Raw genomic sequence first — 27,288 nt, 5'->3', positions numbered from 1 at the left:
CAAAGATCGAAAAGAACATTCTATGGCTTCATCATCTGTCCTCACATATGGTGCATTGCTGGTAACAGATGCAATAATGTCTTCCTCCGCATTTATAGTCACCAATCGACCCTCCGTTATAAGTTTGAGCTTCGATGTAATGATGACGACCGCTTTCGCCGAAGTGGATCCATGGTCTTCCCAATAGGCAATTGTAAGAGGGTTTGATGTCCATTACTAAGAAGTCTACCTCGTGCGTGTTAGGACCGATTTGAAGGGTAATTCAATCCTCCCATTACTTTCCTTTCGAGACCGTCAAATGCCCTTACTATATTTTGGCATGTTTTCATATGGGAACTATCCACGGGCAACCTATTCGGTGTGGATAGGGTAAGACGTTTAGTCTTGATCCATTATCGATCAATACCCCATTAATGTGTATCCCTTGCAACGCGTGGTAATGTGAGGCCTTTGTGGACCCCATGCCTCCTAGTGGTATTTCGTCGTCGTTAAAGAAAGTAAAATTGTCGTCTTGATATTGTTGACCAGCGGTCCGGTTTGTTGACAGAGATGTCACGCGCGACGTATGTCTCGTTCAAGACTTTCATTAACGCGCTCCGATCGTTTCGAGCTCAAGAGTAAGGCTAGCACGAAATGCGAGCTGGTTGCTTATGTAGTCGTTCAACGATCTTTGTACTCACATGTGTTTTAAAATTTTAAGAATTCCACAGCTTCATTCTCGGTTACTGACTCATTGACTGGCGATTCGAACTCGACCGTCTTTTCTTTCCTTTGCTCTACTGTCGGGACCTTTTCTTCGACAATTTTGGTTCCTGTACCTTCGGGAACATAACGTCTCCCACTGCGTGTAAAAAAACCTACATCTTGGTTTTCTTGTGAAGCACTGGCATGGCTCTTCTTTCCTGGGATTGTCACATTGCAGCTGTAATTCCATGGTACCCTCTTGCTATCTTTATAAGGGAAAGCAACGGGCTTTTGGATCACGACTTTGGGTGCGACTTGTGTCCCATCTCCATTAGTTCTTAAGCGTGATATGATAACCAATGGGTGGTTGATTTTGCAAGCGTTTCTCGTCGATCCTTCTTCGGAGGCACACACATCTGCTTCTTCCTGGTTCCTGACATATTCGAAGAATTCCAGCTCCTTATTATCCATCAATCCTTGTACTAAAGCCCTGAATTGGCTGCATTTCTGAATCTCATGGTCCTCTTGATCGTGGAACTCACAATAATTCTTCACTTCTCGAGGCCTAACCCCCGAATTCTGCGCCATCAAACCTCTTTCCACCATTTTCTTCCACACTTCTTTCAACGGGGTATTCACTTCTGTAACATTCATCTTAATTTCCTTCCCTGAACTCTCGATTATGGAATTTATACCCTTATCCCCATGATTTGGTAATGGGTTTTCTGCACTAGGTGTATCATCAAATTTCACGATGCCCATGTTGATGAGTCTTTCAACCAGCTTCTTGAAAGTGGTGCAGTTTTCTATCGAGTGCCCTGTGGCTCCTGCATGGTATTCGCATTGGGCATTTGCGTAGTACCATTTGGGGAATGGGGGTTGCATCGGCTTTAGATAGAAGGGCGACACTACATGGGCATCGAATAAGCTCTGGTACAATTCCTTGTAGGACATCGGGATAGGCGTAAACTGGACCCTTTCCGTGTTAGGCCTTGGGTTGAAGTCTCATCTTGCGAAGCCCTGATGGCTAGTAGTCACCACTTTTGGTTGGCTCATAGTGACTGGCTTATTATGTATACTCGTGTTGTTCACATCATTCTCTTTCCTTCTCGGGGCTGGTCTCTTAGCACTTTCCCCTGCTTCAATCCTTCCACATCTTATCGCGTTCTCTATCATTTCTCCAGACATTACTATGTCTGAGAAACTTTTAGTAGCGCTCCCTAGCATGTGGTTGATGAATGGAGCCTTCAGCGTGTTGATAAAGAGCATGGTCGTTTCTTTCTCCAGAAGAGGTGGTTGAACTTGCATTGCCACCTCTCTCCATCTTTGGGCGTATTGCCTGAAACTCTCATTTTGTTTCTTCTCCATGTTCTGTAACGTGACTCTATCAGGGGCCATGTCATCACGTGGATATGATCGCTTCATGAAAGCTCGTGCTAAATCCTCCATGAACCGATCCGTTCTGACTCGGTTGGTTGTACCACCTAGAAGCGGCCCCAACTAGGCTTTCCTGGAAACAGTGGATCAATAGTTGGTCATTATTGACATAGCCTGCCATGCGTCTGCAGAACATAGTGATGTGAGCTTCGAGACAGCTAGTCCCATTGTATTTCTCAAATTCTGGAGTTTTGAACTTGGGAAGGAGTATCAGGTCTGGAACCAAACTTAATTCCTTAGCGACGATTCCACCACGATAGTCGGTGCTTTCCATTTCTTTAAATTTTTCTTCCAACCATTTACATCTTTCTTCAAGCTCTCTCGGGAATTCTACCCTTATCTTTTCTGTTTCTATTACTTCATCGAGATTGAGGACCACAGGGTTGGTTGGATTGTCCCCCGGATTAGAGCCCAAGCCGATCGATAATTCATCTGCATCGAGACACGGCTTGAAATGGTTGAGGCCTGATTGTGTTGATGGCCTTCTTGGGTACACATCGGGTTGTGTCTCGAACGTCCATTGGGACAAACCGGAGGTAGACGGGATCTTCGTTGTCCTCTCCATTATTGATTATGGGGCTTTTCCCTTTTTCTAATCCACCAGCCAATAGACGCGTTAATTGATCCATCATACTTCTTTGGGACTCCAACATCTGGTCCCTTACATCTTGTTGGATTTTGGCCAGCTGTTCTTGCATACGTGTTTGTAGTTGATCCTGCATCTCTTTTTGCATTTGTTCCAATCTCTCTAACCTTTGATTCATTGCTTTTGTTTTCCCTCTTGTACCGTAACGATGTTCCAGGGTAACTGCCATGATTTTTAGGGTTTCTTGTGAGTTTTTAGTGCGTATGATGCAATGCTGATGCATGAATGCAATTAATGCGATGAATGCAAAAAGGCGTTGATTCCAATTCGATTTCATTAGAGTAACTTTTCTAGAAAACAAGTTTCTTTACATAAAATAGATTACATATAAGGCTTGGCCCTGATACTTAAGGCCTTGACCTGTCTAAGAAGCCAAGCTAGCTTTTGGCCTCGGTCCGACTCTGACTCGTATTTTAAACTCAGCACATCGGCTTGTACTGCTAACGTTTGCAAGTGGTCATCACTTGACTTGAGTCAAAGCCTCGCCCATGATGTAGTCCCTACTCGACTTGGTCTTAGGATTGATGAAGTTGCTCCTTCCATCGCTCGTTATTTACTTGAGGAGTTCTATCCGAAGTTCACGATTTTGCGTATTGCTTTTGAGTTCTTCTATATTCTTTTTTAATTCTTCGATTCTGTTTTGACTAGCTTTTAACTCGATTGCAGAGTTACGCGAGCGATACTGGTACAATAACCTCTCTAACTCTGATATCCGGATCTTTAACCCTTCTTTCTCATTCTGACTTTCTACCAAACTTCTTTTCAGAGCACCTTCTCGAGCTTGAGCATCGCGAAATTTTTCCTCCCACTGGTTGGCTTTGCTTTGTTCTTCTTTAACTTCATGTCGCCATTGTTCGGATGTTTTTCCTAACCCAGCGGTTCTCATTGATCTGCGCAACTTCTTATAGTCCGTTTTCAAACTATCTAAGTCCTCTTCGGCCTTGTTCTTCCCTTTTCTGAGTCTTTCAGCTTCTAGTTTCTGGGCATCGACGTCTAACCCTAACTGCATCTTTTCTTCTTCCAAATGCTCGATCCTTTTTTCTAGCTCCAGACTCTTTCTCTCGAAATCTTGCCTGATGATTTCCAGCTCAGATGGGATTACTTTCAAGTGCTCTTCTATCGACTGAGGATTCCTTGACCGATGTAGGGATGTTGTCGTTAATCATCCGATTCCACCATCGGTCGTTTTCGGGAGTAGTCATGGGATTGGCAAGAAACTTCTTCATTTTACGAGTCTGGTTCCAGGCATTTGATATCTCGCGAACTTTCTTTTTGTAATTATTCCCTGTGAACATGAACTCGCACTGGGCTAACCCATATGTTGGTGGTGTAAACTGTCTGGATCTGTATTATCGTAATGCAAGCAGAGGAGCGTATCCGACGGCTCCCCATACTCCCAACAAGGGAACCCAATCAAAATCTCCGCATCGATATAATATTTCATCAGGGACCATCCACGGGGCTCTCCATTCAACATCTTCTTCTTGTAAATTTTAGAGAACCGTCATCCAATTTTCTTCTGTTACATCATCTCGCCTCGGTGTAGCCACTAACTCTTTCAGCGGAGAGTAATTTTCAGAGGAGATACGATATGAGACCTTTTCCACTTTCCAAAAATGGCTGTGGAACCAGGATAGCAAGAGCTGTGCACATCCAATAAATCTCCCTTCACCTGCTCTTCTACAAGCATTTAATGATCTGAAAGTTTCCGCCAAGATTACGGGTATAGGTGTGGTTCCTTTACCAAGCCTATCAAAAAGGTCAACAACAGCCTCGTCTACATGCCCCAAAGCCTTGGGGAAGATGACTAGTCCATAGGTGTTCAAGGCGAAGACATCTACCCTTTTCTTCACGTCGGGGTGCGCTAAGATTAGATCCCTCAGGTTCCTCCATGGGATGCATTTACAATCTCCTTTTATTTGATCCGAGTTGTCACCCATTGTTCGCTCATCCCGTGATGTTCATCAGTTTTTGAAAATTGGGACGTTAATGTGTCGGTATAAATTCATCTATCTGAATCTTTGGGCAACGGAGCAAGGTCGTGTATTCTTCTATAGTAGGTACCAAATCTACCTTCCGAAAGTGAAGCAACTGTAGCGTAATTCCAATATTGGGCAAGGGCTCAAACAGTGCTCGTCTACCTTGACATCAAGCGAGATAAGGTAAATCACCGTAATGACAATAGAATAACCGCTTGACCTCGTCGTCCCCATCGGTTCCATATTTCTTTCAACTCTTGGAGATTATTCGGTTCTGTTGATCCGAGTGAAATTCCATAGCTCTGACACATACCCCTTGGTAAGACTGTCACCTTTCTCTTGTTGTGTTGTCTCGGCCCATATCCGGATAGCCGCGTTGTCTTCTACTTTATCAAAAAACCCCTTTTCCATGATAAGCTATCTATTTAGGAACCGAACACGAATCAACACCTTTTATGATGAAAATGCCATGCAAATACAAATGAAAGTAAAACAAAGCAAGTCAGTAGTTTATGCACAGTTCAAAGCAAACGAAGAATAATAAATATAGCACTTGCTCAGGTAACCACTAGGGTTTCGGAGTGGCTCTACCTAGGGTGGGTTATTAAGGCTCGCTACATAGGGTTTGATTCTAGAATAAGGGTACCTGAACCAGCAGATTCCTCGATCTTCACCCATTATAGGCTCATACAGATCGAGTTCAGTTCAGGGGAATACATTTCCCTATGGCTGCACGGAGATGAAAATCTCACGAAGACATAGGTACGGATGTATCCCGAAAGCAATCCACTATCCTGCACGGAGGTGAAAACCTCACGAAGGAATAGTTTCGCGCTCCCACTTAAGAGGGTGTGACCACAACGGTCATGCAATGCAATATGCAACACTATTTAAAGAATCGGACCAACATAGCAGGTATTATTTAGACCACAAAAATAGCTGATGAAATGCAATGAAAGGATCGTATTTCAAAACCAAATTTTTAATTTTCGATAAAAAGACAAGAGTTAATCAACTTGTGGCTTGACTCTCTCATTCGTGTCCCCAGCGGAGTCGCCAAGCTGTCGTAACCATTTTTTTTGAAAAAAAAAGGGAATCGACTTGGATTTTGAAAATAAAAGAACGGAGTCGCCACCAATCCTTTTGACGAGGTGTGATCGGGTCACCTCATAAAAGTGGTTGTTTTAATAAATAGTTTGGTTTATTTAAACAACAATTTTGGTCTACGAGAATCAAGAAAACAGGTTCGGAGTCGGTTACACGAGGAAGGATTAGCACCCTCGACACGCCCAAAATTGGTACCTAGTTGATTAATTAGTGTCTTAGTGTCGAAAATTAAAAAATTTGAAAGAATTTAAAATACGATCCTTCTTTATAAAAGCTCAAGTGTTAAAGACCTCTCGTCTCAAAATATAAAATGTCACACCCAGTAAGTTAGGACACGACATCTTAAATTTTCGAGAGCGAGCTTGCCTTTTATGAAATCTATGTATTTTATTAAAAGGGTATTCGATTATTTAGAATAACGAGAGAAGTCGAAACCCAGTAAGTTAGGGTACGTTCTCTCGAATTCTCAAACACCGAATATTGCCTTTATTTCTAAACAAAATTCTTATTTCGAGATGACAAAATATCATGCCCGGTAAGTTAGGGCACAACACTTCACATCTTCGAGAATAAGCATTTTCAAAACTCAGTATAATGATTTAAAAGAGTATTCCGTTATTTAGGTTAAATGGGAAAAGTCGAAACCCAGTAAGTTAGGGCACGATTATTTCGGACTACCTAATAACGGATTTTGCTCTTATGAAAGAATTGTTTTAATACATTGAACAAAAAGCAACGCGATTTATAATAAAATGTAAAAGCAAAATATAGCATTGATGTGTATAAGAATATAATAATGGTGCGACGGTGTCAAAACAATAACATGATCAACTGTAAAAGATGAAGTAAGATCAAGGCTAATAATATGCAATTATAAACAAATGATAAACATGGCAAAAATAAAATAACAATGACAACGAAAACGATAACGATAATAATAATAATGTAAATAACAATAGTACGAAACGATAATAACGCATGGTATTTAAATATGATAGTAATAATGTGAATATGAAGTAGTAGGGAGCACATGTATGTAAAACATATAATACAGATTACAAATATGTATGCAATATTTATTAAAAATAGTAACAATAACAAAGACTAATAATAACGATATATAAACACATAAATGTATATATTAAAAATAATAATATGTGTACGTAGTATTAAAATACATAAAAATGCGATATTAATGACATATATGCACACAAAATATATGTAATATATTAAAAGATTAGACAGAGTATACGTAAAAATATATATGTATATAAAATGTATGTAATGTAAGATATGTGCTTAATAGGGAATATAATATATATATATTTAATGAAAGCATATGTGACACACAAATACCTAAAAACAATAGTATTAAGCTATTAATAATGCTATATAACATATATATATATATACATGTATATAATGAAAATACGTACTACTATGTAATGATAATAGAAATACAAAGATAAAAGTATTAAATTAGAGTAATAATATATATATATATATAAAACTACATATGTAAATGTGTATATGTACGTATAAAAATGTATACTAATATATCATGATAATAGTGATAGTAATAATAATGTTAAAAAGATATAATATAATAGTAATATTAAAATAAGATAATTAAAATAATACTATACCTATAGAAAATGTATATACATACATATGCGACAAAATATATATTAATAGTAATAATAATAACCATATAGGTGATAATAATAACGATAATAATATTTAAAATATACATAAAAATAATAAAAGGTATGTATATATAATAATAACAATAGTATAGCAAAAATAATGATAATATGTTAATGAATATGGTAATAATAATAATAATAACAGTTAAAATAATGCTAAAAAAATAAAATAAAAAGTAAAAATAATATAAAATCGATTAAATCACAAAGAAGGACTAAATTCAAACTAAAACAGATTTTGGGGCCAATTGAAGGAAATATAAAAAGGGCACCTATTTGAATACGCATATAATATCCAGGGCCAAAAGGGAATTTACGAACCCTTAAAACGACGTCGCAGGAGAGAGGATTAAATTACAAAACGTGATGAACTTTGAGGCCAATTTGAAAGAAATAAAAAAGCTGATTGCGAAACGTGAAAAGCGGAAGGACGGCGTAATTAGACCATCGATGAAAACGCGGATCCCGAGGAGGTCTGAGCCGTTCTCGGGTCGAGGTTGGTTAAGCGGCGTCGTTTTGGGGCTTATGGGTGCCGACCAAAACGACGTCGTTTTATAACACCTATATAAGTTAAAAAATCAGCCTTAAAAATCATTTCTACCGTCTGTTAAGAAAAAAAAAGAAAACTAAGCTCTTTCTTTTCTTTGCGAGTCCATATCTTGGCGAGGACTCGGCCATCGCTCCGCCAGTGGTTTCTCGTCGCTCGACCACCGTATACCAGTGGCGGAAATCGCCTCAGTATAAAATTTTGTATTTTTATTTTTGTTTTATATATTTACTTAATGATGCATATTGTTTTGATAAACATAAATGATATGTATTAATAACGTTTCAAAGAAAGAGTAAGAGAAAGGGTAAAATGATGAACAAATAGAAAAACAATAGATAGACCTTTAGATCAGCCTTCGAAATTCTTTGCTGCAAGTTCGTATTTTTATTTACTAAACCTTTTGATGTGAATCTCTTTTTTCTTCTGAGAATCATAAAAAAAACCCCTGTACAATGGTTTTGCTTGGCTTTTTATAGCCATTTCATTTCCTTTTTTTTTAATATCTATCTATTCTTCCATTGTTGCTGCAGACAAATGGTAGTGGAGCAGAGGCGGTGGTGGAGGTGCCACTAGCACTGAGGCAGTGGTTGGGGTCAGAAGACCCTAGGTGCGGCGCACCTAGGGTTTGAAATTCCTGTTGTTTTGCTCTAAAGGTTTGGGCTACATTATTTTGGGCCTATTGGGCTTGGGTTGTAATTGGTTTTGGGTAGGTTTGAGTTGGGTCCCAAAATTGGGCTTGTACATATATACATAAAATTTTCTTTAAAAAAAGTTAAATACATATTTGAAAAATCATTCACTAATTAGATTTAGATTTTTTTAAGTGTGCATCCAATACTTAAATTCCTATAGGATGTTCCTTACGGAAATAGGAGTTAGAAAATTGGAGAATTACATACGTAATTAACCATGATAACTTTCCCCCGGGGGGGGGGGGGGTTATTTTTTAATTAATAAGCTTCAATGGAGTGTAACAACATTCTGCCCAATAAATTGTTTAGAGAATGAGAATTTTTTAAAAGTAGAAGTATTATGGAGGTTATTATATTAAGAGTTAAATTATAATTTATTTTTTTATTATAAAAAAGAAAAGTAGTCTATTGGTCATTCTATTAAAATTTCATCCACTTCTACTGTTAAAAGTTGGTCTTTGTATATCAACATCAAGTATACATAGCACATCACATGTAACTATCTGGTTATTTTGTCAACTACACTAGTTTTTAATAGTAGAAATAGATAGAATTTTTAACAAAAATGATTAATTTGCTATTTAATCTAACATATAGTGATTAATTTATTTATTTTTAAGTAAATAAAAAAAATATAATCTGAATTTTAGTACAAAGACGTCAACAGTACTTTTATCCAAAATTATTTTCTCTTTATAATGAATTCATGCTGAAATTAGCCGCTTGAGATTGATGAATTCCATAATTTTGGGTTGGGGGTGGTTCAATAATACGAACTTGAAGCCAATTTCTATATATGGAAGGAAGATTATTTCATATTTTTATTATTTATTTAATTTAAAAAAAGTCATTTGAGTTAAAAAATAAAAGTCACTTATATTAATCGTTAAATCCCATTGAATGAAATGTTAATTGGATACATTAATGAATTAATTAATTTTAATTAAGAATGTTTATGGTTTTTCCTAAATTTAATGGCAAGAAGAGGCTCCATTTCCTCCTTGTTAAGCTAACAAAAGGAATTCCCTACTTCCAAACTTAAATACTAAAAATAAATAAATTATATTAAATGTGTATTAATTATAATAAATATTTAACGAAATGAATAAATATTTTGGATATACTATAAAATTTTAAACAATTTAATCCTATTAAATTAAATCGATGAATTTAGATAAAATTTAATTTTTTCTAAATTAATATTTTAAATCAAACCCTTTTAACATATTATAGCAATGTTGATATTTGAAGGATAATTCAAACATTTATACAAATCTAAGACTGCGTGTGAGGTTGAAAATCTAGTTGCCTACTTACTTAGCATTTAGTCAAATCAGAAGCACAGAATTTCAATGAAAGCCACAAATTCAAATTAGATTATATCTTAATGCTTCAATAAATATAGACATTATTAGAATATACTGAATTTATTTTTGGTTGAGGGAATTTAACTGATTATATGAGAGAAAATTTTCTGGCTTACCAACCAAATGCCAGATGGAACAACACACTAAAATGTGGGCAATCCAATCCAATTAATATGATACTGAAATGGCCGTTTCTAAAAGTACACTTTATCAAAATCATATATACAATTTTCTTAATATATAAAATCTTTTTCATTAATTGTTAAAAAGAATTTTCATTAAAAATTTAACAAAAAAATATTGTGTGTTTTATCTTTTATATTTATTTTTTCGATTTATATTTAAAATTATTATTTGACCCTCTTAGTAATGTTATTTTTAGAATTCGAATCTATATCATTTCTTTTAAGAGAGGACAAAGCCAAAAAAATTAGTTTATGGAGCTAGATAGGGGCAAAGCTAGAGGGGCAACAGAGGTGAGCCTAGTTTCAAAATATATTTTAAGCTAGGGTCTATTTTTAGGTTGAATTGGGCCGTCCAATAAGTCCGTTTTACTATTTAAAATTAATAAAATATTAAAAAAATATATTTTTTAAATTTTTTAAATTGAAATCGGGCCGGGTAGAATCTACCCAAAATGTAAAAATCTTTATCTAAGCACGACCCAAGTTAGGTTGTGCCTACCAAGTTGGACAGGCTACTCGGCCCTTGGACAGGTCTAAGGGGGCAAGCAAGGCCCTAAACCTCCAATATTAAAAATTGCTCCTTTAATCTCTTGAGTGTTTGTAAAATTTTAAGTTAATTTAATGGTAAAATTGTATTTTGGTCCCTCCTAAATTTTAAAATTTAATTACACCTTCTCCGAAAACAAAAAAAAAGTTTATAGTTTAATCTATTGAAAATTATAAAAGTTTACATCAATACAACGACAAAATTACTTTTTTAGACCTCTAAAAAATTTATAATCCAAATTCAGCCCCTCCAAAAAGAATTTTGAGTTCGCCTCTAGGGTCAAAGGTGAATAATAAATTATTGGGAGTTAAATTGTAATTTTACCATTATACTAATATATAATTTCATAAAAAATAAAGGGGTTAGATGGTAATATAACTATTTTTTAGGGGAAGGCCACTGCCTGCTCCTTTATATCTGTTCCTGCTATGAAAATGTAATGTATGTTAACGTTATCCATAAACAAGGGATGAGTATGTTTGTTATGAAATCGTCATTAATATCATTGTGGGTGCATGGTGTTCCTTTTTTTTTTTTTTTTATAATTATCTGGTTTCTGTTGAACAATTAAATTGGGTTTTAACTGCTATACTCTCTTTTCATTAAATTTCTTGGTGTTTGATATTAAATTCTTAGGTGGCCATTGTGTTGGGTTATTTTCCTTTACTAATCTGGGGTTTTTGCTATAACAGCTGTAGGCGTTTCTTCCCTCAGTTGTATTCTACATTATACTCCAATTTATTTATTTTATATATTAAATTTAAAAATAAATAAAATTGTTAATTATTATATTTAATACAGTGTTAGTACCCTAAATAGTATGTTAACTAATCTCAAGCAATGAAGTAAAGACCATTATTAGCAAAAAAACAGTGACTGAAAAAGGCTTTTTCTTCCCTGCAAATTTTGTTATAATGTTTACTGCCATTTTTTTATTTTCTTTTTAAATTTTCCAGCCATTAATAATTTCTCTCTAATTTACAGCTCCACCTCTCCCCACCATAATTTAATTAATTAAGCTTTAAATAAAAACCATCCTTTTTCTCCCTTTATATATTTTGCCCTTTCTTCTTCAAATTCCAATGCACTCATCCAAGCCTTCTCCATCTTTCTTGAAGAACAAAGTGTTCAAGGTTCCTTCAAAGGTAACTAAGATTTGTTTAATACAATTCAAGTTCTTACATAAAAATTGGACTAACTTTGTTTTGTTGTTTCATGTTAGGTTAAGTTAATTTATATTAAAGATCATGAGTGGAAGAAGAAATGGTCCCAAGCTTGAGTTGAAGTTGAACCTATCACCACCAAGGCGTAATCCAAGAATGGAACCATCACCAAGCCGGTCGGCTACTGTGTCGCCGACATCCCCGCTGAGCTCGTGCGTGTCATCGGAGATGAATCATGACGTTGACATGATGATGATGAGCAGCCCTGAAACCACAACAACAGCAACCTCAATGGTTCTGGTCGGATGTCCAAGGTGTTTGATGTACGTGATGCTTTCAGAAGAGGAACCTAAATGTCCCAAATGCAAGAGCACTGTTTTGCTTGATTTTCTTCATGATACTGCTACCACCACCAAGGCAAGGAAGAGCTAAAACCATATAATTAGCATATAAATCTAATCATAAATTTAATGTTGGTAGCATAGGTTTTTTAAGTTGACAAATGAAATTAAAAAATTAATGTCTCCTCGAATAAGAGTTTTATCTTTTGCACTCTGCCGAAGATGAATGTAGTGTTAAGTGGTAGCATGATGAATCCAATTCATTAGAACTACTAGCACCTCGGTTGATGGACCTCAGTGTATTTCAATATTTTTAGTTTTTTTTTTTTTTTATAAGATGGGTTTATATAATATCAGAAAATGCCACATCAGCTGCTGATGGGGCACTGACGCAATACTTACTTCAAGTGATTACCCCAAACAAATTGATAAAAACTTATTTGAATGATTTAATATATATTTCATTTGATACAAAAATGGTGAGTGGTAGGGTAGAAGGGGTATGAAAATAGAATTTTTCATTGAATTTGGCCCACCATGACATGATAGTTTCTCAGCTGTGTCTGCAAATTCTTATTTTTCACAAAACAACCTATGTTGCAAAATTAATGTAGGAATAGGGGCCTAATTAAATCTAATCATCCACAAAATTAAGAGATTGCATGAAACCTACGGCAATCAATCATAAACAACTTGCCAAAATCCACATTGGGTTAGGTTTAGAGAGAGATTTATAAATTGATATCAAATATAAATCAACTCCAATTATTGTTTATTTCTAAAAAAAAACATATATAAAGATTAGAATTGAACTTGATTCAATTCATGAAGAGAAGGAGAGTTTGGTGGGTTAGTTAGAGCATTGAAAACAAAGGGAACTAAATTAGATTGAAAGACCATTAAAACACATAAATGCAAGAGTAATTGAGGCGGTTGAGAATAAATATAAGGAAAGGGAGTGGGGTGTATTACATCAATTATGATAAATACAAATTTAATTCCTCTTTACTTTTCCTTTATTATCAAATATTGAAAAGTCTAGGGCATAAAGCATTACAGCTCAATTTCGAATTTAATCCATACTCAATGTAGTTATTAAATATCCAAGTGTTTCTCATGATAAAAAATAATAATAATAATAATAATAATACATATTTTGCATAAATTGGAATTCCTGTAACTATATTATAATAGTTAAATTTTGTTATTAATATTTAAATATGATGCAATAAAATATATTATCATATATATAATTTTATGCTAATTTATTATATTTACATATTATTTACTAAAATTTAGTTAATACTGTTATTTACATTAAAATTGAAATAATATAAAATTAGTGATTAAATTTAACCAAATAAATTTAATTGATGTTGTTTGGGTTAGTACTAAATTTTAATTTTTAAAAATACTACTTTCATAAATTTTATTAAATTTTATTAATCCGCCACTTATATTCTGCTCTAATTTCAATCTAATCCGACGTACGAAGGATTTAAATTTGAGGTGATTCAATTCTATTTTCCATAATTGCTCTCACCCCCCTTCCCAATCCTCTAGAAGTGAATACCAATAGCATAGGGAATATAAAAACAGGGACATAATTTCACTGTGAAATCATAATTTCAAAGTTGCAGAAAAAGAAGGGTAGAATGGCATCAATTTCATAGGAAGAGAAATAACAATCAGATTTTAAGATCATAGGGGGAAATGTGCAGCATAGCAGGTCATAAATGGGCAGGAATGACACCAATCAGGATAATAGAAATATTGATAGTAACAGTATCAGACTATTATTAAATCTTTCCAACACAATATCAGTAGTTGAACCGATAAGAATATTGGTTTTCAGTTTATTTAGTCTGACCGATTCAATTGTTAATTCAATTTATTTATATTAGTTTTAAATTATTTTATTTTTATTTTAAATTGATGTATTGAATAATTTTTATTTAATTAGTCTAATTAATCAATTTAATTTTAAAATATTGAATTAAATATTTCCATTAAATAAATAAAAATATTTTTAGAAAAATTAAATACAAGTAAATTACTATAGAGAACAATAAGGGAAAGTAATAAGAATAGGGTAATCTCTTAAATTTTATTAATAGACCTCAAGCTATATATATATATATATATATATACAATAGTAATTATGTAGGAATCGGATTACAAAAGATAATATACTATAATAATATCCTGTAATATCTTATTAGGAATCAAATTGCTAAGAGATAATATTCCATAGTAATATCTTATAATATCCCATAGGAATCAAATTGCTAAAAGATAATATCTCAACACCCCCTCAAGTTGGAGCATGCAGATCATAAATACCCAACTTGCTGAGAAGATATTCAAATTACGATTTACCAAACGCCTTTGTTTAGTACGCATTCAACCCATCCTGGATTGCATTCTTAACATAGTGACAATCCACTTCAATATGTTTAGTACACTCATAAATACGGGATTCTATGCAATGCGCAGCGCAAATTGACTATCACAAAATAAAAGGATTACTTTAGGAAGATAAACACCTAAGCTCAATAATAAGGCCTTCAGCCATTTGAGCTCACAAGTGATGGAAGCCATAAACCTATACTCAGCATCAGCAGAAGAACAAGAAACAGTATGTTGTTTCTTAGTTTTCCAGGAAATAGGAGATTGTCCTAGAAAAACAAGTCAGCCAATAAACAAACGCCGAGTTAATGGAAAAGCAACCCAATCAAAATCACACCACCCTTTCAAGGACAAATTACTATAATATCTCAAAAAAATCCCTTAGCCAGGAGATCTTTTCAAGTACTGAAAAATACACAAAGTCAAGTCCCAATGCTCCTACCTCGGCTCATGCATAAACCAGGATAAGACATGTAACACCCTTAACCCACATCCGTCGCCGGAATAGGGTTACAGGATGTTACAGGAGTTTACAAAATAATTACACATAATTCCACTATTTACTTATGTTCATATCAAAGCTGTCCACTCAAGTCATAGTCACTAAATTATTTATATTTTGAGCTACAAAAATTTAAATTAAGATCCGCTTAATGTTTTTCAAACTAGACTCAAATATCTTTCTACCATAAAATTTTCAGAATTTATAGTTTAGCCAATAAGTACAGTAAAATCTTTAAATTTACCCCTGTTCTGTTGTTTGACAGCTTCAACCTTTCTTTAGTAAAAATTAATTATCTCTTAGTATGGGGTTTGGATAATGCTCCCGTCTGTTTCTCTTGAAAATAGGCTCATTAATAATTTAAACATATAAATTTAAAACCCAAAGCATTTTTATACAATTTTTAATGATTTTTCAAAGTCAGAACAGGGGAACCCGAAATCATTCTGACCTTCTCTCACAAAAATTCAAATATCTCATAAAATGAAATTCTTTTGCTTACACTGTTTCTTCTATGTAAAACTAGACTCAATAGGATTTAATTTCATATTTTATTCAACCTCTTTCGGTTTCCACAATTTTTGGTGAATTTTCAAAGTCAAACTACTGCTGCTGTCCAAAACTATTTTAGTGAAAAATGTTGATAACTAAGTTTATAACACTTTCACTTCCTTTCAATTAAACCCTATACATGCCATATAAACCTTAAGATGCACAATAAAATTTGCCAAAGTAATCTGGATAGTGTGCCCTGATGTGTTGATCTAATCCAACGAATTCACGTCAATCTACAAAGAACATTAAACACACAAGAGTAAGTTTATATAAGCTTAGTAAGTTCATAGGTTGTAAAGATAAACCTTACCAAACATTCTATAGTAAATCATAAACCACATAATTTACTATCATTTCTTGCCAATCACAATCACAGCCAATACACATCACATGATTGAGCTCAATATTAACAACTATTCAATTTCTATCACTTTAGTTAACATGTCACTTACCATTTTTCGTCAAATTAGAGAACGTCTTATGGATTTGAGTACGTCGTTTGCTTGATGTCATACATCACTTTAGTTTTGCACACACTTTGCCATGGCCTTGCCATATCTTGCACACTTGTCACTTTGCCATAGCTCAGCTATGGTCTTACACTTATACACATATAACTGCCATGGTTTAACCATGGACTTACGTTCATTTTCACAATGTCATAACTCAGTATGGTCTGTTCACTGAAAAATCATACCTACATTCCACATTTTTCCATGGACCAACCATGGACTTATCTATCAATTCATCACTTGTCACTGAACGTACATACTCAATCATGCGTATCCCTTGATTTGAACTTTCAATTCAATTTTTACATTATTTCAATTTCATAATTCAATAGAAAAAATACAAATTATGAATATTGTATCATTCCTAAATTAGCAATTGAATATAAAAATTCAACTATATGAACTTACCTGGGCCAATTAGTAGAATTTGTAAAAATTCAGGAACTAGTTTGATATTTTCTCTTTTCCGCGTTTATCTTCGGATTCCTGATCTATAATATAAAATTTTCCATTCATTAGCATCTAATTCAATACTAATTCACTTTTCAATTTATGCCCTTCAAAATTTTAAATTACACTTTTACCCCAAAATTTACAATTTTTACAATTTAGTCCCTACTCAATTAACAATTTAATTGAACTTATTTTTCCTCAAATAACACTTTACCTAATCATTTTCGGCTATTATACAGCCTTCGATATTCATAATTTCACTAAAAAACCCCAATTCCTAGCTTTTTCACAATTAGGTACTAAAAATCAATTTCTACTAAAATCACTTAATAAAATCATAATAAAATGAAATTAAAGCTTCAGATCTATGATAATTCATCATAAAATTCCACTACTCAGTCATGGTAACTTTCAAAATCATTCATAGAATCAAAAACAAATGAATTCAATAGTTGGACTCAATTGTAAAAGTCACAAAACATGAAAAATTACAAAGAAAAAGCAAGAATTAAACTTACATGATGAAAAATATGAAAAAACAGCTTGAAAAATCTCTCCTATGGCATTTTGGCTGAAGAAAAATGATGAAATCTCTAGATTTTTCAATTTTGTCTTTGTTTTATATGTTTAATTTGTAAAATTTATAATTTTGCCCTTGTTTCTCCTTATTTTCTTGCTGATTTTCTTGCCCAAACCATTCAACCCATATAATTTGGGTCTAATTTCCTTTTAAATCCCTCCTTATTAGTTACTTAAGCTATTTAATCACAATTTAACAAATTTTACACTATTTTCAATTTAGTCCTTTTAATTAATTGACTATCCAAACGTTAAAATTTTATAACGAAACTTTAATACTAACTTAATGACACTCCATAAATATTTATAAAAATATTTATGGCTTGGCTTATGAATTTGAGGTCTCGATACCTCGTTTTAGACCCAATTTACTTATTAAATTCTTTTTAAATCACAAAATTCACTAATTCAAAAATTCTTCTAAATTCACACTTAACCCATAACTATTAATTTATTAAATTTTCAAACTTAGTTTGTCGAATTTAGTGATCCCAAATCATTGTTTTCGACACCACTGAAATTTGGGCTGTTACAAGACATGAACTGAGTATGCCAAATAAATTCTGATCATTGCCAAAGAAATCAAACGACCCATTAACCGTCTGTACAACTCCAGATTAGACAAAACTTTCCCTGTAGCATACGCTAATTTAAGATTTTGCATTACTGGCTATCCTACAGGCTTTGCTCCTACAAGACCCACCTCTAAAATAATATTAAGTGCATATTTCCTTTGACAAAGAAATAACCCCAAAGAGCTACGATCTACTTCTGTCCCCAAAAAATATTTCAAAACACCAAGATCCTTCATATGGAAGCAAGAACTAAGATACCCCTTAAAAGTTTTCAAAGCAGCAAAATCGTTCGCAGAAATAAGTAAATCATCAACATAAACCAGCACATTAATATGTACAGATCCTTTAGTGTATGTAAAGAGTAAATAATCAAAATATGATTGAAAAAATCCATACCTTTTCAATGCAATAACAAGCTTCGCAAACCAACACTGAGGAGTCCGTTTCAACGCATACAAAGACTTGCGCAAACGACAAACCATTCTAGGCTTATCAGGAGCAAAACCTAGAGGAAACTTCATGTAAACCTCTTCATCAAGATCACTATACAAAAAGACATTATGGACATCCATATGATGTAACTTTCAATTTTTCAAAATTTCAATAGCTAAGAAAGTCCGAACAGTCACCATTTTCGCCACAGGTGCAAAAGGTTCATTATAGTTAATAAATTCTACTTGGTGATTACCAAAAACAACAACACGAGTTTTAAGTCTCTCAATACTACCATCAGAGCTATATTTAATCTTGTAACCCACTTAGTACCCAATGTTTTCTTTCCAAAAGAAAATGTTTCTATAGATCAAGTGTCATTATCCTCAAAAGCACAAATCTCCTTTTACATAGCATCATGTCATCCTGCATCCTTGACAAGCTCTTTAAAAAAATGTTGCTCAAGGTTTATCTTTTTCTTTTGCTGGTAAGGTTGTTGAAAGACAGGAGGGGGTTGTGGTCTCTGGTTTCCTTGACCACCCCAGGAAAAATTGGGATGGTTCCTCCAACCTACATTATAAGTGTTACTGTAAGGATTATTCTGAGATCTAGAATTATTACCCATATAGTTGACTTGCTCGTTCTCTATGCTAGGACCGTAAGGTAAATATTCTAGATTATATTTTCCTCCTCTATTTGTATCTCACTGCATCATCGGATGTACCTACATAGAAACACATAAACTATTAATTTTTTTATTCAAAAGTTCTACCTGATTCGATAATTTGGTGACCGCATCTAAGTAAAAAAAGTAGGCTATTTTTTTCAGCTTCGTCCTCATGACTTGCCACTAATAATTATTCAATGACATCTCCTCTATAAACTCATAAGCCTCTTCAAGTGTTTTATTATTCAAAGTACCACCGACTGCTGCATCGATTAACTACCTAGTTGAGGGATTTAAACCGTTGTAGAAGGTTTGAACGTATAACCATAGAGGTAACCCATGGTGAGGGCACCTTTTCAATAAATCCTTATACCTCTCCCATGCATCATATAGTGTCTCTAAGTCCATACCTCTCCCATGCATCATATAGTGTCTTTAGTTGAGAGCGTTTTATTATTCGTCCTCAACTTAGCTGTCTTAGCCGATGGAAAATACTTCAGTAAGAATTTTTTAATCATTTGATCCCATGTAGTGATAGAACCTCATGGTACGGAATTCAACCACTGTTTAGCCTTATTCCTCAACGAGAATAGAAACAATCGTAAGTGAATGGCATCGTCAAAAATGTCATTTATCTTGAAAGTGTCGCAAAATTCCAGAAAATTAGCCAAATGAGTATTGGATCTTCATCTTGCAAACCATCGAACTGAACAAATTGTTGGATAATTTGAATAGTGTTCGGCCTCAGTTCAAAGTTATTCGCAGCAATGGCAGGTCTCACAATACTCGATTCAGCCCTAGTTAGAGTGAGCTTTGCATAATCGTACACAATACAAGGAGCAGGAATCAGATTTACAAGATTTGCAGCAACTACAGGAGGTAGCTGATTATTCTGATTTTCATCCATCTCCTTAGTGATATTAATGACGAGACGTCCTCTTGCTCTTCCAATATATTCTGTCGACTCTACCTTGCTTCTTTACGGTTTCTGCGAGCTTTGCTTTCAATTTCACTATCAAATACTAAAGGTCATGACGGGTTTCTTCTAGTCATAAACTAAAAGAACCTGCCAGAAGCAAATAAAAGAAAAATTAGAAAACAAAAATTTAAACTAAAAATAAAAATAAAATGCAATAAAAATAAAAATGGCTAAATTAATAAAAAGAGAGTGTTCCTAATATTTTAGTCCCCGACAACGGTGCCAAAAACTTGATGGTCACTAAACTAACTAAAATTACGACAAAGGCAAGCGCACCTATTGAATAATAGTATAGCTATGGTGAGTCGGGAATATCGTATCCACGAAGACTAAAAGTACTAGTACTTACTATTTTTTTATTATCTAGTCGATAAATTGAAGGAATTGTTTTTAATCTAAAATTAACTAAACTAATTACTAAGAACGCAACAGAGAATGAATTAGGACAAATAATCGAATAAAACCAATGAGATAGGCAATACCGAGGAAAGAATCCACTTAGACTTCACTTATTATTCTGAATCCCAATTAAACGATTTATTCACTTGCGCCTTGATCTGTAGAAATCCTTAAATTATGTTAATATATCTTTCGAGAGTAAAAACAACTAACTCTAGATTGATTAATTGAAATCTCTTTCTAATTAAAACTCCTATTGTCGCATTAACTCGATCTATATATTCCCCTATTAGATTTGACTATAATCCAGCAGATTTATATCGTCCTATTTCTAAGATTGCATGCAACTCCTCTCAATTATGTTAGATCTACTCTTAAACAGAGACTTTTGCTCCGCAGAAATAAGCACAGTAAGCATTAATTAATATCTTGAAAATATTAAAACATCAAATAAGCATACATAATTGAGAACAAGAATCAAGTATTTACCATGTAATTCAGAAATCAAATAATATGATTCATATAGGTTTCATCTTCCCTAGGTATCTCCGGAATTTAGATCATAATCTGGAATAACATCGTCTCAAAGTTAGGAAAACAACAAGACATAAAGAAACCTAATAAAACTTCTAAAGAAATTGAATGGAAATCTTCAATCTTGAAGGAGATCTACTTCTGAAATGAACCCAGTGGCGTTCTTCGAGTCTTTTCTTTATTCTTTTCTGCGTCCTCTTTAGGTCCTCTTCTACTATGTATTTATAAATTTTAGAATGCTCATAATCCCTAAAAATTGGCTTTTTCCACATAAAAGAAAAACAGGGTGTAAAATTAACATGGGCTGGCACTTGGGCGTATGGCCAGACCGTGTGACTCAAACGGGCATGTGCCCAGCCCGTGTGGAAAATTCTCAAGCCATGTGGATCCTGAATGTAACATCCCAAAATAGGGCCTAAACGGAATAGTGGTTGCGAAACCACAAATCTGAGGTAGAAAAATTTATTTTATTATTATTTTAAGGTTCATGGTATGATTGCATGATTGTGTGAAAATTTCGTGATGAAATTCCATGCATAAAGTGCTTAAGTTGAGGTTAGGGACTAAATTGAATAATTTTCAAAACTTGCATTCTAGAAGTTTTTAGTATGAAATTACTTTGGAATATTAATTAGGAGGGTTTAAATAACAATTTGACCAATTTTAAGTTCATGGACAAAAATTAGGACATGGAAGGAATTTTTGAAAGTTTAGTAAGGAGGGGTAATTTGGTCATTTGGATATTAAATGAATTAAATAGGGAAAAATAACACAAAAATGGTCATCTTCTCAATTAGTTTCTGCCGATTTTTGCTCTCCTCCATAGCTAGGGTTTCTTCAACTTTCAAGCTTCATAATCAAGAAGAACGAAATTCGGGAGTAGATCGGGGAAAAGAAAAAGTAAAGGACTAAATTGTAAAGTTTAGTCACATTTTGTATCAAGGTAAGTTACAGTAAATAAATGCAATATTCTTTTATTTTACATTATTATTGTCAATTTCCAGCATTTATATACTTATGTTATGGAAATATGTAAAGTCGAATTTAAGGTGGAGTGACAGAGGAAAAGTGTTAGAAAGCCCCGATTGAACTCTAGGAATGTTAAGATATTAGGGTTGATAGGACAGAACAGAAATGAGCCATGTAAGTCCATATTAGAAATATAGCTTTGGAGACAGGATTGAGTCATGTAAGTCCATATTATATATGGCATTGGAGATAGGAATAATTCATGTAAGTCCATGTCAAAGACATGGCATTGGCAGGATATTGATAGACAGGAATGACCCTAGTATCCTTAGTATTCCGAGTGGTTCAACGGGTCAGGATACGAGTTAAATTACAGTGAATTAACAGCAAAGGAAAAGTAGATTATACTTATGAAAAAGGAAAGGTTAGGTAAGAAAGAAGGTAAGGGAATAAAGAAGAAGATAGAAATTGAGAAGTAAAGAAATTTATGATGTTAGATGATATTATGCATAATTATCCATTATGTTGAATGTTGTGATTTATTTGCTTGTAAGCTTACTAAGCCTAGTGCTTAATCTCTTTATTTTCTTCTTCTTATAGTACTTATCTAGTCACTCGGGGATCGAAGGAAACGTCGGAGGCCGATCACACTATCAAAGAAATAACTCGGTATAACTAGACATTTTGTTTTGGGTATGACATGTATAGAAACTTAGCTACTTTTGGTATAATATGAACAATGAATGATGTGTAAATACTTGCTAGTGATTAGCTAATAAAATAGCCGATGATATACATATTTATTAATATGTATGATTGATTGATGATTATCACATGAAAATTATGAAAAATGTGAAAGTAACCTAAAAACAGATTCAAGTAATAGAAATGACGTAAGTTTGAAAAATCACTAAAAATTGTAGAAACATAGTTTGAAGATGAATAAAATATGAAATTAAAGCTTATTATGTATATTTTCTTATGGAATAAGCAAAACAGGTAAAGGTATTATATTTTATGAGATATCTGAGTTTTAGTGAAACAGGGTCAGAGCGATTTCTGGATCCCCTGTTTCAACTTTGGAAATTCACCATAAATTGTACAAAACTAATTAGAAGGTTTAATTTATATGGTTAGAGTCCTTGTTTAATCTAGTTTTTAGAGAAACAAATCACTTAGTCATATGAATTTTTTACAAGAAGAAACATGGCTCGTAGTAAGAATAGGTCAGTGGAGTTGAGTTTTGAAACAAGGGAAACTTTAACTAATAAACTGTACTAATTGGCCAAGTCAAAAATTCTAGAAAAAAATTAGTAGATAGATATATGAGTCTAGTTTCAGGAAAAATTTATGGATCTTAATTTTGAGTTTTGAAACTCGAGAAATGAATTTTTAAACAACCATGACGCAGAAAAATAGTTTATTCCAAAAATTAAAATAAGTGGTTTAGAGTTGTTTAAAAGGTAAGATAAGTTTAGTAACACCTCAAGCTTGACTCTGGTGACGGTTTCGAGCGTGGGGGTGTTAAATTATTGGTATCAGAGCAGGTTTAGTCGGTTCTCGAAACAGTTAGTGTGAGAAAAAGTCTAGCTATACATGCCATACTTGTATTTTGATAGTGTGACGACTCCTGACGATTTTTAAATATTTTGTTTTATAGTAATGGATCCCAGACGAGCTGGTGATGATGATGTAGAAAGTAATGCGCCTTTTCTCACAGAAGGGGCAGCACTATCTGAGAATAGGCCAGTAATAGTTGATCAGGGAGGAGTGACTCGAGAAGCTCTCTTCCGAGCTTTAAATGATTTGTTTGCCGAGTTCGCTGCATTTAATCCCGTGAGCTAGACCTCCACCCCTCATGATTCTAAGGCTACCCTATAGCTCAAGCTTCCCGATCAACAGTGCAGTGGTAAGAGAAAACCACCAGTTGATAGAATCATGAAACAAGGGCGAAGAGTTCGAGCAACAAAAGATGATGATGCGAGAAGAAGCGAATTTTGTTTAGAAAATACTATCGAGTCTTTGACGAATTATCTTGTACACCGAGGAATGTATGAAATGTGTAGTATCACTTCTTAGAGACTCACCTACCACGGTGGAAGACACTTGTATCAGTTGTACCAAAGGAGAGGTCACTTGGGATTTCTTTCAGAGGAATTTCGTAAAAAGTACATCATCGAAGTTTATTGACCAGAAGAGAAAGGAATTCCTGGAATTGAAACAAGGTACTATGACAGTGACCGATTATAAGCGCGAATTTGTCAGGCTTAGTAAATATGCTCGAGAATATGTGTCCACAGAGGCTATCATGTGTAAAAGGTTTGAGGATGGGTTAAATGATGATATCCGACTGTCAGTGGGTGTCCTAGAAATAAAAGAGTTTGTTATTTTAGTTGAGAGAGCCTGTAAGGCAGAGGAGCTATTAAAAAGAAAAGGCAAAGTTGAGATAGAGACACAAGATACAAAGAAGAGACAGATGAGTAGATCATTTCAGGCTACATCCAAGAGGCCCAAAGAGTTTTCTACCAGATCTAGCTTTTCGGTAGGGCAATCTAGTCAGAATAGAGGTAGCAGATTTAAGGATCCGAAGGCTCAGACCACCTCGACTACGAGTGTAGGTAATGTCAAACAGGGTAGATCAGGGTGTCCACGGTGTGGTAGACTTCATTATGGTCCTTTTCGGGCAGGCGAAAATGTTTGCTATAAATGTGGTGCTCCAGATCATTTTGTACGAGAATGTCTAGAAGTGGCTAGCCAAGAAGTAACACAGAGTGCTAGATCCAAAAATGCTCCTACTAGAGGCAGATCACCGAGGCAACCGGGAGTAGGAGCAAGTAACAGAGGTACCTTTGGAGATTCGGCTGTGAGACCAGATGTTAGAGCCCCTGCAAGGACTTATGCTATTCGTGCACGCGAAGAGGCATCCTCCCCCGATGTGATTACGGGTACATTTTCTCTACATGACATTAATGTCATTGCTCTGATTGATCCGGGTTCGACTCATTCTTATGTTTGTATGAAATTGATGCCTAGTATGAGTATGCCTATAGAATCTACAGAATTTGTGATTAAAGTATCGAATCCATTAGGCAAGCATGTATTAGTAGATAAAGTATGTAGAAATTGTCCTTTAATGATTAGAGGCTACTGTTTTTCGGCTGATCTCATGCTATTGCCATTTGATGAGTATGATGTAATTCTTAGTATGGATTGGTTGACTATACATGATGTGATAGTGAATTGTGGAAAGAAATTCATTGAGTTGAAGTGTGAAAATGGTGAAATTCTTCGGGTTAATTCAGAAGAGTCGATAGTTTATTTCCATAATTTCTGTATGTCCGCCGTAAATGTTTGAGAAAAGGGTATGAAGCTTATCTTGCTTTTGTGTTAAACACTAAAGATCCGAATTGAAAATTGAATCGATTCTGTGGTATGTGAGTTTCCGATGTGTTTCGGAAGAACTACCGTGTTTGCCTCTGTTAGAGAAGTTGAGTTTGGTATTGAGTTGATTCTAGGTACCACGCCCATTTCTATTGCTCCTTATAGAATGGCTCGTTGGAATTGAAAGAATTGAAAGCTCGCCATGTGAATTAACAGATAAAGGCTTGGTAAGACCCAGAGTTCACCATGGGTGCACCGGTGCTATTTGTGAAAAAGAAAGACGGATCGATGAGATTATGCATAGATTATCGGCAACTTAACAAGGTAAAAGTAAAAACAAGTATCCATTGCCTAGAATTGATGATTTGTTTGATCAATTGAAGGAGCTACTTGTGTTTTCCAAGATAGATTTGAGATCCGGATACTATCGATATGAGTTAAAACGCCGATATCCTCAAGACGCTTTTGGACTAGGTATGGTCATTATGAGTTCCTTGTGATGCCATTTGGCTTGACTAATGCTCCTGCCATTTTCATGGACTTAATGAACCGAATTTTCAGATCGTATTTAGATAAGTTTGTAGTTGTGTTCATTGATGATATTTTGATTTATTCTCATGATGAGACTGAGCATGCAGAGCATTTGAGAACAGTTTTACAAATTCTGAGAGATAATCAGTTGTATGCCAAGTTCAGCAAAAGTGAGTTTTGGTTACGAGAAGTTGGTTTTCTTGGACATATTGTCTCAGGTGAAGGTATTAAGGTTGATACGAGCAAGATTTTAGCCATTGTTGATTGGAAGCCTCCTAGAAATGTATCAGAAGTTAGAAGTTTTCTTGGTATTGCCGGATATTATAGACGATTTGTGGAGGGATTTTCCATGATAGCTACCCCGTTGACGAAACTGCTACGAAAGGATGTTAAGTTTGAATAGACTGAGAAGTGCCAACAAAGTTTTGACAAGTTAAAGGCATTGTTGACGGAAGCTCCTATCTTAGTACAGCCGGAACCGAGTAAAGAATTTGTGATTTACAGTGATGCATCCTTGAATGGGCTTGGTTGTGTACTCATGCAGGAAGGAAAGGTAATTGCTTATGCCTCTAGACAATTGAAGCCACATGAGAAAAATTATCCGACACATGATTTAGAGCTAATGCTATTGTATTTGCATTGAAGATTTGGAGACATTATTTGTATGGTGAAAGGTGCTTGATATTTACCGATCATAAAAGCTTGAAATACTTGATGACTCAAAAGATTTGAATTTGAGGCAAAGAAGATGGTTGGAATTGCTTAAAATTATGAGTTAGTGATTGATTATCACCCAGGTAAGGCAAATGTAGTTGCTGACGCTTTAAGTAGGAAACTTTTATTTACATTGCAAGCTTTGAATACCAATTTAGCCATGTCAGATGATGGTTCTATTTTAGCTGAATTGAGAGCTAAACCAGTATTTCTTGAAGAGATTTGTGAAGCTCAGAAAGATGATAATGAGTTACAAGCTAAAAGAGCTCAATGTGAGTCAAGCATAGAATCAGATTTCTGGATTGGTTCTGATGGTTGTTTGATGTTTAGAGACAGAATATGTGTACCAAAGAATGATGAGCTTATTCGGAAGATTTTACAGGAAGCACATAGCAATCCTTTATCTATTCATCCAGGCAGTACAAAAATGTATAATGATTTAAAGAAATTGTATTGGTGGGTAGGAATGAAAAGAGATATTTCAGAGTTTGTTTCTAGATACTTGATTTGTCAACAGGTAAAGGCCGAACATCAGGTACCCTCAGGATTATTGCAGCCTGTGCTAGTTCCGAAATGGAAATGGGATCGAGTTACTATGGATTTTGTGACAGGATTACCGTTTACACCGAGAAAGAAAGATGCAGTATGGGTTGTGATTGATAAGTTAACGAAGTCGGCTCATTTTATCCCAGT

The 27,288-nt window shown here is 34.4% G+C and overlaps 2 long non-coding RNA genes and 1 pseudogene across 2 annotated transcripts; all 3 read left to right on the top strand.

The window, feature by feature from the left end:
* Positions 1-11,808: 11,808 nt before the first annotated feature.
* On the top strand, positions 11,809-12,740 carry LOC108462763 (uncharacterized). Its single transcript, XR_008279038.1, has 2 exons — positions 11,809-12,045; positions 12,123-12,740. It is a non-coding gene; the product is annotated as an uncharacterized LOC108462763 (long non-coding RNA).
* A 6,682-nt stretch (positions 12,741-19,422) lies between these two features.
* LOC128289521 (small nucleolar RNA R71) lies at positions 19,423-19,494 on the top strand (annotated as a pseudogene).
* Positions 19,495-21,781: 2,287 nt separating this feature from the next.
* LOC128284096 (uncharacterized) lies at positions 21,782-22,776 on the top strand. The gene is made up of 2 exons (XR_008274408.1): positions 21,782-21,943; positions 22,570-22,776. It is a non-coding gene; the product is annotated as an uncharacterized LOC128284096 (long non-coding RNA).
* The last annotated feature ends 4,512 nt before the right edge of the window (positions 22,777-27,288 follow it).

Source organism: Gossypium arboreum, chromosome 2 (genome assembly GCF_025698485.1).
Source record: "Gossypium arboreum isolate Shixiya-1 chromosome 2, ASM2569848v2, whole genome shotgun sequence".
Classification (NCBI taxonomy): Eukaryota; Viridiplantae; Streptophyta; class Magnoliopsida; order Malvales; family Malvaceae; genus Gossypium; species Gossypium arboreum.
The sequence above is the reverse complement of the archived record's forward strand: the minus strand, read 5'-3'. Positions and strand labels throughout refer to the sequence as shown.